This window comes from Pezoporus flaviventris, unplaced genomic scaffold, assembly GCF_033815535.1.
Source record: "Pezoporus flaviventris isolate CSIRO_AGI_PZ_B2104156 unplaced genomic scaffold, CSIRO_AGI_Pfla_v1 ptg000063l, whole genome shotgun sequence".
In the NCBI taxonomy this organism is placed as follows: Eukaryota; Metazoa; Chordata; class Aves; order Psittaciformes; family Psittacidae; genus Pezoporus; species Pezoporus flaviventris.
The window spans coordinates 556714-571781 of NW_026892611.1; the positions used below are offsets into that span (position 1 = coordinate 556714).

The 15068-nt window shown below is 48.1% G+C and overlaps 1 protein-coding gene across 2 annotated transcripts in view; it reads right to left on the reverse strand.

Annotated features, from left to right (window-relative positions):
* The window catches only part of PAFAH1B1 (platelet activating factor acetylhydrolase 1b regulatory subunit 1), a 28781-nt gene extending 14447 nt beyond the window's left edge, over window positions 1-14334 (reverse strand). Inside the window, exon 1 of one of the 2 annotated variants that reach the window (XM_061469922.1) lies at window positions 14264-14334. The gene's annotated coding sequence lies outside the window, so the exon portion shown is untranslated. Of the gene's footprint in view, window positions 1-14017; window positions 14120-14263 lie in introns of those variants that run through there. The other variant, XM_061469921.1, reaches the window with a different exon arrangement.
* Window positions 14335-15068: the final 734 nt, after the last annotated feature.

Here is a 15068-nt window from a genome sequence, read left to right on the forward strand (position 1 = left end):
AATCTCATTAGCGTAGCACAATTATCACAGGGCAGTTGCCACAAGCCTGTTACTTCAGCTGGGGCCAACACTGACTGAATCACCACACATGGGACACTGCAAGCTAGTTCAGATACAGCTGAAGTTCAACATATTCAAGTCCATCCAAATTGTGCCTTTAACAAATGACTTTTCCCCCCAACACCACTTGGTATCTTATTATTCAGCAACATGAACTTTAGTGTTCCTTGAGTACCATCTACTCCAACTGGGCAGTTTGACCCATCCCCAAAATCATCTTGGCATTGCTGCCTTTTCATTTCTGCGCTGCAGGAACTCTGTTAGGATTATGAAACCATAAAACCTGGTCATGAGAACTGCTGAAGATGGCGTTTCTGGCATACCTGGCCAGAGTCTGCATGTAACACATAATTTACTCAAGCTGTTCAGCAAGTCTGACCAACCAGCTCTTAGCAGTGAAGTAAACTGCACACAGCAACACATACAGACTTAGGAGATGGCATCTGGTTTGTAAACCTCCTACAACTGCTTCAGGAAACGTGTCCCCACTGCCTCTCCGCAGGACACAGGTACCAGGTTCCCTACGAAAGCTGGAGAATCATTTTGGTAAGGAGCTTGTTTTAAACAGAAGCCTTTCTTACATGAAAAGAAATGCAGAAAATACCAGGCTTGTATCATTAATGTCTACTTATCCATCACAGGGGATCAGGAGCTTGTTTCTAAACCTCTCTAGGCTCTTCTGTCTGCTTCCAAATAAGCTTAAGCAGCAAGTTGCTCGTATTTCGCTCTGCTGCTGGATTTCCCTCCTGGAGTGCTGTGCACACCAAAACACTGCTCTGCACGCCGGCCAGGACAGGAGAGCTCCAACAGGCAGCACACCATCATGTAATTAGTCTGACCTCTTCCCTAATAGCTATTTTGGAAACAAGTCACTGCAAACCGATAGCGCAGGCTGCATCCTTTCAGAGGCCGGAGCAAACACTCCACTTACTCTTGTCCCATAGTTTGCTTCCTGACAAGCAGGCACACAGCTGGTTTCACCCTGTTCACTTCACAGTAGGTGTATCCCATACCAATTAATGGAAATGTGGTTAATGTAGGAAAAAACCCCATTCACCGAGCAGAAGAAGTGCCCTCTAGAGGGCAATGCTGCTGTACATGCAAGTACTGAGAAACAGGCCTATAATGGCTGAATCTCTGCCCTTCAGTATGAACGTAGCAACGCCTTGGGTAGCGACAAACACTGTGGAGAAGAACAGAACAAGGCACTGCTTCATCCAAAGCAGCACTGGCTGAAGCACTGCACAGCAGAACACAGAGACACCAACTCCCCAAATCTGCCTGTAGTGCTACCACAGTGAGCATCCCAAACTGAAAACCAGAAGGCGCGTTTTGCGCTATGAATTACCATCACACAGGGAATGCCTTGTAAATCCAGCACCAGTGCAGGAACTCCACTAAAAAAACACACTGCAATATTCTGTCAGTTCTGACACTGCATCTTTTGTAGTGTTCACTTGCACACAGGTCATCTACTTAGAATGGCTTTTTTCCTCCTCTAACGCAAAGTAACCCCAAGCTTCTCCTGTATACCCCCAATACTACAGCCTGCTCCCTCGCTCTAATTCCGAGTTGTTATTCAGAAACAGATCTTAGCACTAGATAAAATCCAGCAGCTACAAGGCAAAGCAGCTCTTTGTGCTGTTAGCAAATTCCAGCTGACCCACAATAAGTTACCAATCAACTGATCTACAGCACCTCGCTGCTCTGAGAAGCGTCTGTTCCAAGCACCCTGCTCAGTGTTCCTGACTTCTGAACTACAAAGGCACCCGAACACAGGCCGAGTATCTTCAGGGCAGCCTCCTTCATACACACACTTTGACAAAGACAAAACAAAATGAATGAAAACAAGCAAAGAGAAAAGAAAACCTGACAAAACCCACAAACCAACCACCCAAGCACAAACACCCAAACCCAGAAAGCCCCAAAGGACCCGACTTTAATTATACCTCTGTGCCACTTCAGAAACAACAGAGAACGGAGGAATATCGTCCATGTGTGTTGCTGCTCCTCAGCTGGGGAAGGTTTGGTGACATACAGAACTCAGTGGAGCAAGACTAACCAGTCCTCCTCCAGGCCTATCAAGGGGTAGAGTCACCCCTGTGTGCCACACACCCGCAAACAGCCTCAGTAATGAGAGGAAGCAAGCGTTCAAAGAGAACCCTTGGGAAGAAGCCACGGAGACACCACCTGTACACTGCACCCCACCTGAAACTGTCAATACCAGCGGCTCCCTGGGAACAAGGTATCAAGACAGAGCCACGTCTTCCCTTCACAAAAAGGTATCTTCGTAGGAACATTTTAATTTGGTCTGTATTAAGTACAAAAAAAAGATGAACTTGCACAGAGCCATCCATGGAGTAACAGCTACCAATTAAAACAGGACATGCCTTGTACTGCTAGGCCCACTCTACGCTCAAGCAGTTGTAGTTTCTAACTGAAGATTCAATAGTCACATATCTACGAGGGCTGAGTGCAAACCTCTGCACTGTGTACAGGCTCCCAGTGCTCTCAGCACCACCGCTTGTCTTTTCAGCAGTTTGAAACTGGGATCTAGCCCCAGCTGAACACACAGCACAGGAACAGGAATGACACAGGACCATCACCTCTCCCTGCTCCAGCAGGACAACTGCTCAGCTCTCCAGAGTAGTGGAGGAGAACCACAGACGTTACCTGCTGCAGGCCAGGTCAGCCACTTCTTCATGAAACACGAACCAATCGAGAGCTGTGTGTAACATCCTCCTCAGCCCCACTATCAGCAGTGTATCCTCAACACACAACAGCGTCTCACCTCGACAGCTAGCTTCTCCACCTAGCTAAAGACCAGCTTTACACTTAGGACTGCTAAAAATCTCAGTAATAAGGATAAAAGATCTAATTCCATCCTTAGGTGTGCTGCAGGGATGAAGGGGGCACTCTACAGCATCATCTTTAAGAAGAAATATTTAAAAGGACAGCTACGAATCAACACAGGTCACATTATTTCCCTACATGAGCTTCTAGAGCATACAGAGCTATCGATAAAGCTGAAGACTCCAAGTCTCCTCACTTCCCTGAACTGGGAGTCAGAGATTCCCTGGCTTCACCACTCATGGCCTGGGCCCCGCTGTGCTCACAGCAGGACTCACCCACACTTCTCCCAGGATACATCTATTGCAACTGGGGTGGCTCAGTGGCTCACGATGCTGCCTGACACGCATCCGGAGATGGTCCCACCCTGACAGTGACTCAACACGTACCTGCCTTGTGCTGCTGGCTCCTGTCGAGGCACCCAGCTGAGGCTGGCTGCACACCTGAAGCGGACACCCCAGATCTGACACTGCACAGGAACCACCCCCTTCCCAGTAACTTCAGGAGAGAGACCTGCTAGCCATCCCTAAGATGCACAAGCAGCAAATGAACCGGGTTCAGCTGTGTGTGTTAGCTCTGAGGCAGCTGTACAGCTCGGAACTCAGCTTTCATTCTGGACACTTGCCAGCTTTGCTAGGCAAGGTTTTACAATACCTACACAAACATCAAGCAGTGACATACAGTGAGCAGAGCTATTCCAAGTTCATCAGGAATCAGTATTCCCTGCAGACATGTGTAGGCTCTAACCAGATTTTAAGTCACATCAATAAAGCCGCAGAGAGTAATGCAAGGAAAGGTCTTTACAAGTTTCAGAAGTTCAGTTTTACAGGCTTCCTTCACAGCCTAGATTTACTTAAGTAATCACTGTGATGACTTAAACCAGGGCTCCCATCATCAAGAAAATCCTCCTCAGCACCACAATGGAAGTCGGTCTCACCACTGGAACTCCAGGCTCAAAATCTTTATCAGCCTGGTAATTCCAGTCCTGAAGCCTACAGACACATTTGCTTACTGGCTACTAGCAAGAACAGTCAATCAGCCTTAAAACCTTCTTAACCAGTTTTCCCATCTCCCGTAATTCCCACAGGCACATTCGTCCCTCCTTATTTTATGTTTTCTCTCTTATCCTTTGAATTTCTATGAGTTAGAGCAAGAAAATCAGTTTCAACATCACTCCTTGGTTCACAACACTGGCGGCAGCAGCAGCAAGCAAGTAAATGCACCAGCACCACCCCAGGTTCACCCTGCTGCTGTCTGGTGACCCCACAACCACCGCTGGCCATCTGTTATTGCAGATCTCGGGATACACGCTCAGAGCTCCTCCAGGAACTCAAACCCAAATTAATTCGATTCCTGCACTTTTAATGCCAGTTGCTTAGGCTCCGTAAACAGCCTTCCCACAGAAACACAAGCTCTGCGCACTCAACACGTAACTGTAACTCATTACAGCCAAAATTAGAAGATGCATGGCATGAATTACAGAGCAAATGTATGAGCAGATACAGAACAGACCAACATCGTTCAGCTCTGAAGGCTTTTCAGAGCTGTGCACTGCTTTAGGAACAGTACATTTTGCCTTTTACAGAATCCTAATACTTGCATGAACTCAACTACGAGACCATTTGTTTTCTAAGTGTTTTTAGGGAAAAAAAAAAGGTATTTAATAATATTCTACAAGAATGCTTCTTGGAAGGAGACAAACATGAGATCAGGTTCTCAGACTGCCTGGTTAGGCACACTTAATATTGAGCCAGTGTTAAAAGGCATATAGGCCATCCCAACACAAGAAAACACATCTGGGTTCACATTCTGAAATCAGAGGTTTAGATTGCTCACATTTAGCTTCTAATTCAAATCCTGATTTGCCACCAACTGTAATTCCAAAAAAGAGCCTTGAGTCCAGGTACCTGCTACCAATTTCCAAGCTGTTTCTCTAACACATTCTACTGGTTTTAAAAGAGGTTTCACCTGAAAGAAAACTCCCTACATTCTCTTCGGAGTTTGTTAATGTATCTTTTAATCCTACCTCAGTTAGCTTCCTCTCTTCAGGCCGTTTTTCAGTCCCAGGGAAGGGCAAGTCACTTCTGTGGTTGCAGAGACCAAAGCCACCAAAGACTGAACTGATATCATCACAATTTATTTCCACAACGCTTTGAAGCTGGGATGATCCATTTACGCATTAGTAACATACAAAGTCTTGTTGCATCTCCTCTTGCTACACACTGGCTCATCAGAGCTTTACAAAGCTTTTCAATGGTGTATCTTGTTCCATAACATATTAACAAGAGAACAAAGCGGGTACTTGCGAGTATTTGCACAGAATTAGAGCTGCAGCCTTTTATGGCAGCACTAGGTTAACTTAATTGTTCTCTTTCACCTGTAGATTACACCTCTAAATTCCAGCAAGTTATAAGCAAGTACATAAAAACACTTCCCTTTAATCTAGACTAATTTTTAATGGTCTGATTTTGCCTTAACGCAGCAGGCAGAAAGCTGCTTTATCAAACTCAGAACAGGACAACTCTTCCCACAAATGTGCTCTAGAAACAGACTCCATAGTACGGAGTCACCATTGAAATATGAACCAGAAGTGAAGTAACATCCGTATTTCCTTGGCATAAAAGCCATGACCCGAAAAAGCTTCTTAGAAACCTGTCTCTATCTGTTGATAGGAAAGAAAGAGGCAAGAAACAAAATACCCAATTCCTCTCCCCCTCCACGTCGCCCGCAGTGACAGCAGAAAATCCCAGGGACCAGCCTGTTCTTACCGTGTGGCAAACACGCCTCACCCTAGAGAATGTCAGGGCCCATCACCAGCTGAGCTGGTTGGGATGAGCCCAGGACACAAGGAAGCGCCTCATTACTGACCCAGGCTAATCTTTTTTCCACTTTTCAGCCTACATCAGTGAAGCTCACTGAGGGATCAGGGAAAAGTGAGCCCCAACAGCTATCGTATTCTGCAAAAACACAACAGAAGCCAATCTGATCTGAATTACAACTCTGAGCCTCGGTTTTAATTCACATGTTTAGTAAGCCTGTTATTCTGCAATTAAGTCATAAAATGCCCATAGGTCTCAAGCACAACTCCTTTGCCAAGTGTATCAGTGCAGTATTATATACATAATACAGCTTTTGTGCCATGTTTGGTCACATTTTGCAGTAAGTTACCAAAAATATTTCCCATTTTCAAGGTTTTCCAAAGCAAACACAACCCTTGAAACATCCTCTGCTTGCATTCCCATCCAGCTCACCTACATAACAGGGTAATTGAATTGACTTTGCTCAAAACCTGATACTGTAGTTTACTTCTGAAAACACTTCAACAATAAATCCCTGGGGAGTCAGAAGGTGATCTGCAGCAGATCAGAGAGTGCCTGTGTTCCAAAGGCTTGGAATGCCGGCTGTAATTACAGCTACAAAATCAAGCAAAGACATGTCATAGAGATGCTGTAACACAGGATCAAGTGAACTACCCCCTGCTGCACATTCCCTAAATACAGGCATTCCTGTCCTCATCAGAGCTGTGCGTTCTGAAATACACTCCTATGCCCCTCTACTCTTCCATATTATTTCAAGTCATAATCACTGTGTCACACATCACCGGCGGTCACTACCTCCCTTCAGGACTGTGAAACAAGACATTTCTGGTCTTGTTACCTCCCAGGCACCACCAACGTGTGACTTTTCAACACATTTAGACCAAGTTTCTAGGAAAATACTTTTTTAGGGGAAAATTAATTCAATCTTGAGCTTTATCCTCCCTCTATCACATCAGGTTTGCCATTCTGATGGAGGCATGACACAATTTACTCTCAGGCACAGTCACTATGTATCACTTTATTGCCTTTAAGCTTCTTCAGGTCAGAGCTCAAGTTTGCAGTCCACATGCAGACTTTGACAGGAAAGCAAAAACATCCCTCTTGCCACCTGCCTGCCCAGTGCTGGGTGAAAGCAAGGTAATCTAACTGCCAGTAAACGAACCACCCGGGCAAAGCACGCTGCAGCAGAAACCTTTAAAACATGTGAAAAGGTTTTGGACATGGAGCTCTTCCTGTTGTTGTTTAGTATGCTGTGATAGTGATACAACAGCAAGGAATCGTGTCACAAAATTACTTTAAAATTCGTATTAACCCCCAGTGGGTTTGCACTGAACTTCACTGGAGTCCTGAAGGACCTTTTGGTCAGAGATGGGTCAATGAAATTGGGAAGGAGAGCAGAACAGGACCAAGGCAGAGGGGAGCAGGAGGGTGAGTGAGTGATACAGGAGGCTTTTTAGTGTGCTAAAAGCTACTCCCCTAAACCTGTTCAGAGAAAGGCACAATGCACATCACTGCTTCTCTGCATGACTTCAGCAAGGTTAGTTTCAAAATCATGTTTGCTAGGTCAACCACCACATACAACACTGCATTTAAGCTACTTTCAGCCACCAAGAGAAGAGCTCATGTACTCAGAGCAGTTTCTTACAGGTGGCCAGCAGGCACACAGGGCATCAGAACTTCATTCTTTTCAGGTCTTCCCCCATACTTCTCTGGCTTGAAGAATGAAGTTGTAGACTTACAACTGTAAAGGAAGTCATAGGACTATACCCAGATTTAAACTATTTCAGCTATTAAACTGCCTGCTCTATTGGAAATGGGATGTTAAAAATTACTGTGGATTATATTTATATATGAAAAACATCTGAAGGAACATCTGCATTAAAGGTTTAGATAGAAGGTCAAAACCACAAAGAAACCCAAACATTCAGGCAGAACTTCCACTCTTCAAATCACGAGAGCATCCCATCAGTCCTTGAGCCACATTAAAGCTTGCTGTCTGAAAATGACTTCATTTGACAAGTGAGAAGGAAAAAAACCCAGACCAACCCTCCATCCCAACTGTCATACCCACATCTCACCCTATGGCAGGGAACAGAGTTGAATCCTTCATGACCCCCCTATCAAAAGTAATGAAACCAGGGTTCTTGTAGCAGGCGTCTCAGCTCCCTGCTGACCCCTCTTCACCAGCCACACTGCTGCCTCTGAAGCGGATCTGCAGCTGTGGGAACCAGTCCCTAAGAGATACCTGCCTCCCCTGCCCATTTGGCAGCATCCCTCAGAACCTCCCACCTATCTGCACACACAGTGACTCTCCTACTGGAGAGAGCAACTGCCCTCCCTCATCTAAGCCAAGAGAGCAGAAGACAAACACAAAATTACTCTTTACTGCCCAAAAGAAAACCAGCTTCCCATGCAGGTACGTCAGAGAGCACAAACCAGGGCCAAGACAGATGAGGCACAAGGCAGCAGACCACACTGTTCACAGCCACCTCAGTTCTCGTCTTACTGATGTACAGATTTGTGATTGCGCGATGCTGTGGTACTGGAAATTGTCCACCATTAGCACTCATTCCTTAGCAGTGTGACCAAGCCACGAAAAAGACACATTCCAAGTGTGCTGGAATAGCATGAGCTATTCACAAGATTGTTACAGAAATGGCACGCATGATGTTGGAACTTTAGCCCCTTCCTCAGTCCTGCTGCAGGTGAACACTGGGGTTCAAGCTCCCCTGTAAAGCTTTCCCAAACCTAGCCTGTGCTTGCTGCTTACAAATCCAGCTGAGTGAGAACCAAAAACTTCTACCGCTATTGATTTAATAGACACCATCTGTTTCAAAATACATATACATGCTCACATTAATCCTCTTGACAGACTGCAAAGAAACCAGCATTTAAATATACCAAATTGTCTGTCCGATCTTTTTGTTCACCCCAAAACCCAGGTGAATCAAGCACAAGATAAACTGCCAACATGGAAGAAACAGTCCTTTATCTACAGGTAAACAGGCTTGATGTTTCTAACTGATTTTCCTCTAGTCTTAAAGAAGGATAAACTTAACACCTTTGCTTTGGCATTAAGCTAACTCCATGCAGAAAACCATGGCAGAGGCAACCTGGGGGGGACAACACATCTGTCTAATTCAACACAAAACTTCATGTTTGTGGTGCACAATAGAGCAGTTACTAGCGATAGAGAAGGGAAGGTGTATATAATCCCAGCATGAAGGCCATGGTGCTCTCTCAGATGCAAACCAGCACTGCATCATGCCTAAGCCCTCACCTTAGCCCTGCCCAGCACAGCTCTGACTCACCAGCAGGCCCTGGGGAACAAGAGGTGCTTCCGAAAAGCCTGCCTGGGAACTCACCCAGTAGGGACCAGCGACACCAGGAACCACAGCACAGACACTTGCTGCAGCACCACCTATGAACCTCAGCCACCACGGAGTGTCCTGGAACTGAAAAACCTTTTCAAGACTATAGCAACTACTGGCTGGTTAAAAATACCAGCTACACCTTCCAGAATCAATGGAATCACAGCCACAAGATAAAGCCCATAAGCAGCCAAGTCAAACTGCTGGGCTCTCTCAGCAGCAGCACCAGTGAGGAGGAAATGGCTCAAGTACTGCTGAACACATTAACCAACAAGTACTTTGAATTCATAATGTTGATTTTTATTTTTTTTTTTTACACAGTTATGCATGCACCAGTGCCCTTGATACTGCTCAGTATGACAACACTGTGCACACATGACTTGCTTTGAAGGGGGCTGTGTGTTTATAGCACTGGGGAAATGGATCAGCACACACTTAGGGCTAAGTAGCATTTTTCTTTGGAATATCCTGACCAGCACGTGCCAGCACACAGTGACAGGATAGGTGCCTTCCAGGACAGCAATCTGAAAGCAAGCTAGCCTCAGCCACACCTATCTATCCCCTACGAGAGCACAAGGTTAACAGTAAAGAATGCGCTTTGAAACATGCGGAATGAGACAAGCAGTGCTCCATTCACATCTTGCCTCAATGAGTATTGGGAAGAAAAGGCCCTTCTTTAGTCACCTAGGATAAGATACAAGTCAGATATACACATCTATTGGGGCTAACCTGCCGTGCCAGACAAGTTCACCAGGTTAAATCTAGAATGAAATTATTCACGAGATAAAAATCATGGTTCTTTCAAATGTTTCTAACATGTAATACTCATCAGTAGGTCTCAAACCATGGCAGGGATGAGGAAAGGCACTGCCCTAAAATAACTGTAATACAAGAAAATCAGGCATTTAACTCTACCCAAGCCAGAGGCACCACAACAAAGCTCACATCGTACAGCTACAGCTCACATCACACCACTGCATCTCCAGGAATGGCACAACCCTGCGTGCTGGAGATGACCGTGTGTGCCCCTGCTGACCTGGACAGCATTTATAGGCAGAATTCTGAAGAAATAACTTCATATACTTGGAAATTAGTTTTAAACAGGTCAGGATTATGTCTTAGTGTAAATGCCTGTTTTTAAGAACTTAAACTGAGGTGTAACCTACCCTGTCAGGCAGATCAAAAGACAAAGCAACATCACCTATTATTAATAAACACCTTTGCTCCTAACACCCAGAAGCCACATTAGGAACCCTATTCCCCTTCTGTCAGGTAATAAAGTAGCTCTTGAGAAAGCCTTTAACCCAGGCAAGGCTTCATCAGCTCAACACATTTTTAGCACACAGGTTGTTCTGCCAATGATATTTAATGGAACTCCTCCTTATGAAGAGGAGACTAGATGTGACTTCATTAACAGACCTGTGCGTAGACAGTACATAACCTAGTACTCTACAATAACCCTCACAGAAGAAACCCAGGCCCACTTTGATTACCACATGGCCCTGATACTTGGGAAATATCTCCAAGCGCCATCACAAATTACACGGTACAGGCTGGGAGCTCCCCCACGCCCTGTATGAAATCTGAAATTATTATTTATTAATAGCAATTGCTGATTTTTACTGTTCTCTTGTTTTCCTAAATTGAGGCCTAAGCAGATCTCATTTTCAGGCTGAGGAGTATTTCAGTGATCACTTCAGGGACATGACAGCAGCCCTCCCACAGTCTCTGCCCTTAGCTGAAAACACTGCTGCCCTTCGGACCTGTCTAGGTCATACTACCAGAAGCAGGTAGGGAGGGTTGCAAACAAACTCAGTAACAAACATCCCCAGTGTATTTCTGACTGATAGAGGCAGGGGCTTTCCAGCTACTGCCTGCCCAGAAGATTTTATAAGAGGGTACAAACCACTGCTGGAAGTTGGTTATGGACTTCTTGAAGGCAGACAAGGATGGAGCATTGGGCAAGATAGTCAGCAGATGCTAATTCAATAGCTGTCCCATCGATAGCAAGCTGGACAGACACACAAGTTGAGGGCAGACAAAGAATGCAAACCGAGCACTTGAGGCTGGGTGGAGCAGAAGAAACAGCATGGTCAGAAAAGGCAGCAATGCACACAAGAAACCTTGCATACAGAAATAAAGGTAAGTACTAATGTCCTGCTCTTCTGAAGAATAGAAGTTACCAAGTTACTCCTGTACAGAGAGTGACTGCCATCATTTCAAGGACAAAAATCAACCAAAGCTGGAAGGAGGCAAGTGGTTTTTATTGGATTCTTCATTGCTCTTAGCCCGGATACATTTTTAGACACGGGCATTTAGTGAACACATCCACGGAATCCTGCAACATCTACTCCCAGTGAATGAACTGCGTCTTCTAAAAAAGCCACTACCCTTTAATTTAATTTTGGGCAGATTAAAACCAAGTGCACTCTCATCTGTGGCCATCTACCATCAAAAACTGGACTCCAGATCTGAGACAGACCCAAGAAAACGCAAAACCTCAACCTGCTTCAGAACTGTTTGCATCTGGCATTGTACTTGCTCTGCTCAACACTGAACTCAGGTGGGAATGTCATGAGCCACATCTGGAACAGGAGAGCACTTGGACAAGCAGTCCCCCTTGGGTGCTTCATCCGATCCCCATTGTATTCCCCAAATCCTTTGTTCTAACGCCTCTCCTACACAACTTTGAGTCTAAGCATCAGTATTATCCCCATGATGCAGCAGTACCCGAGTGATACAGTAATGCTCTTACAGAGCCATATTGTTCAACAGGGCTTCCAAAATCTTCTGATGTTGTTTTAGATGAAGTCAGCACACGAGGAAGGATAATGCAATTAAGTCCATATACTAATAGGAGTTACTCTACTGTGATCACCAGAGAAGGCAGGGACTGTCTTCTATCGTGCAACCATAACCCAGTCTCACCAAGAAGTTACATGAACAAATAATAGCACTAAGCTACAATACAGGGGGTTCTCCATACTCCAGAGAATCTTGTGTGTAAAATACTCACACAAAAATTGTAATTCTTCTCTGAAGTGCAAATAAAATAAATTCAACAAGTGAATATCCAAGTGGATCAACTGAAATGGTTATCGGACAAAAAAACCTGGCTTTGCAACCGTGACTGGTCACTTCTCCCTGCCAGACAAATCCAGATCCACCCTGCAGAAAAATGAGCCTCCAAACAGAATGTGAGATTTGTTTCATTTCAGAAGGTTCCCGCACCATTAGATTCTTCCCTAAAGAAGAGACTTCATTGTTACGGCAATTAGTATTCCTCCACCCCAGCAAAGGGAAAAAAAGAGCTCTGAAAGGGTAATCTAGCCATTTCACAGCTTTGCCTCCTTACTCCACCCAGTCTCTCCTCTGCTCAATGGCTGCACACAGCATCCATAAACATGGTAATAGCAAAGGAAACACACAAAAACGAGATCCCCGAGAACGAGCTGGAGATCTGCAGTAAATCTTTCTGTTTGAAAATATTTTCTTTGTTTAGTTCCCCAACATAATTCTCCTATTTAACAAATGACTCTTAAGGGCAAATAACACCCTGACAGCAGACCCTCCCTCTCCTGAAAACCAGTCGAATGCTGCACAATCATTTACAAAATGATCAGCACTAAATGTGGGTTCTTTAACCCCCATCTCCCAATACGATAAACAATACTGTCATAGGAATCCACACTTAAATCATTTCCCCCAAAACACATAATTCAGCCATGTCAATACACCCAAACGTTTACTACAGTAAAACAGTGCTTATTAAAGATTTTTAATACAGCTCAGATTAACCTTCCACCATCCCCTGGTTAGGTAATTCATTATGAATTGACTTGACCTGCAACAACCAAGCCCTCTGCTGCAGCACCACCAGCGAGGAAATCTCACCAGTAACACTATGGCAAAGAAAGGGAAGGTGTCACATTATTATTGGTATGAAAGGTCAAGTTTAACTGCATCCACCTTAACCAATAAATAAATAAATGAGCACCGATCTCACACCCACAGAACAGAGTAAACCCTAAACTTTCCAAAGGAGGCACCACTCCCACCCCCCAACTTCCATCAAAAGCCCTCCCTGCCTGCGTATACCCTCCTGCGAAACAAAAACCCAGCGCTAAACGGAGCGGTTCAGCAAACTCCATTGGTATGAGGAGGCTTTCAAGGGAAGTCTGCGTGACTGGAGACACCCCGGCAGCGATACGACCCCAAGGAGGAGAGATTAGACCTCCCTCCCCCGTTTTTACTGCAGCTGGCTCTGAAGGTCTGAGCCACCTCCTATCACCGCCTTCCCGGCGAGATCACTGCAGGGAAACAGGCTGGATGTGAAAGAAATCCCCAAAATAACCCCTGCTCCTCTCCCCTCTGTTACCAGCCCGGTTTTGTTTGCCGTGCTGAGCCGAGGCGCGGATCTGGGCCAGCTCCCGACAAACGCCGCCTTGCCCTCGGAGAGGACGGGGAGCGGCGAGCGGGAGAGCCCTGCGGGGGGGGGTCGGATGCTCGCCGTCCTCCCCGTCACACGCACACCCGGCTCCTCAAACCAGGCTGTATTTTTATCGCTACCCGCGCCCGGCCCACCGCCTCCTTCCCGGCATCTTGCTAAGTCACCGGGAGCAAAGCGGCGGCCTAGGGGGGGGACGCGAAGGCCGGAGCCCACCGCAGGGGCTCCCTCCCCGCCGCCACCCCACCCCGCCCCGCTCCCTTGTCTGGCCCACTCCTCCCCCGCGCCCTGTTTTCCTGCTAAGTCACCCACAGCGCGCACGGCGCCCACCGAGGGCCAGTCGAGGGGAGCGGGCCTCGCCCCGCAGCGCCCCCCCAAACCCCCAGCGCGCCGCACCCCGCCGGGCCGAGGGGCCCGGCGCCCGCCCGCCGCCGCCCGGCCTCCCGCCTCCGCCCCGGCTCCCTCCTCACCACCGGGCGCGGCCGCCATTTTGAGACCGAGCTGGAGAGAAGGAGGGAGGGGGCAGGGAGGGAGCGGAGGGCGGGGAGCAGCAGCGCAGGGGAGGGGGAGCGCGGCGGAGCGCCTCGCCTCGCCTCACCGCGCCTCGCCTCACCGCGCCTCGCCTCGCCTCACCGCACCGCACGGCCGCGGGGGCCCGGGCAGCCTCCCGCGGGGCCGAGAGCGGGCAGGGAGGGGAGGCGCGGGCCCAGCCTTACCCGAGCCGCCGCTGCGCTGTGCTCCGTGGGGCCGGCGCCGCCCGCCTCTCCCATCCACCGGCGCGGTGCGGGGCACGGAGCAGGGTCCCGGGGTCCCACAGGCGCTGCCCGCTCGCTCCAGCTCCGCTCCGCGGTCTGTCAGTGGCGTCCCGGCCGCCGGGAGGGAGGGAGGGAGCGGCGCGGCCCGCCGTGCCACTGCGCATGTGCGCGCCGGGGGCGGGGACAGCCGTCCGCCGCCATCTTGGGACGCTCAGGGCGCGTATCCCGGCCTGCCCCGCGCCTCCCGGCCTGCCCCGCGCCGGGCCTGAGGTGCCGCGCTGAGGGATGGGGCCGCCGTGGGGCCCCGGGCACGGGCCCAGCGGCCCTTGGGCCCCGGCGCGGAGCCCCTTGTGAGGCCGGTCTGCCTTCGCAGGCACCTGCGCTCCTCACGCTCCAGCTTGCGGTGGAACCTGCTGCCCTGTCACACCCGTCACCAGTGCCAGTGACCGCGCTGCCTCTCTTTGCATCGGTGTGTGCATTAGGGATGGAGCTGCTTTAGTGTTGTCTGTAAGCGGCAAAATAAGAAAAGCAAAGCTGCACATACCAGTGAAGAGTAACGCTACAGGAGAGGTTAGGAAGATGAAGGAAAGGCAGAGTAAATGCATCTGTCTGTTGTGTAGCTTGGAGGGTGCCCAATGGACTCTCCCCATCACCAGTGCTTGCAGGACACGCACTGCACAGACCCTGCCGTGTGCAGTGGTGCAGAGGACAAGGATGGGGCGTGCAGAGCGCAGCCTCCCCCTCCGGGCACCATGGAGCTGGTGCT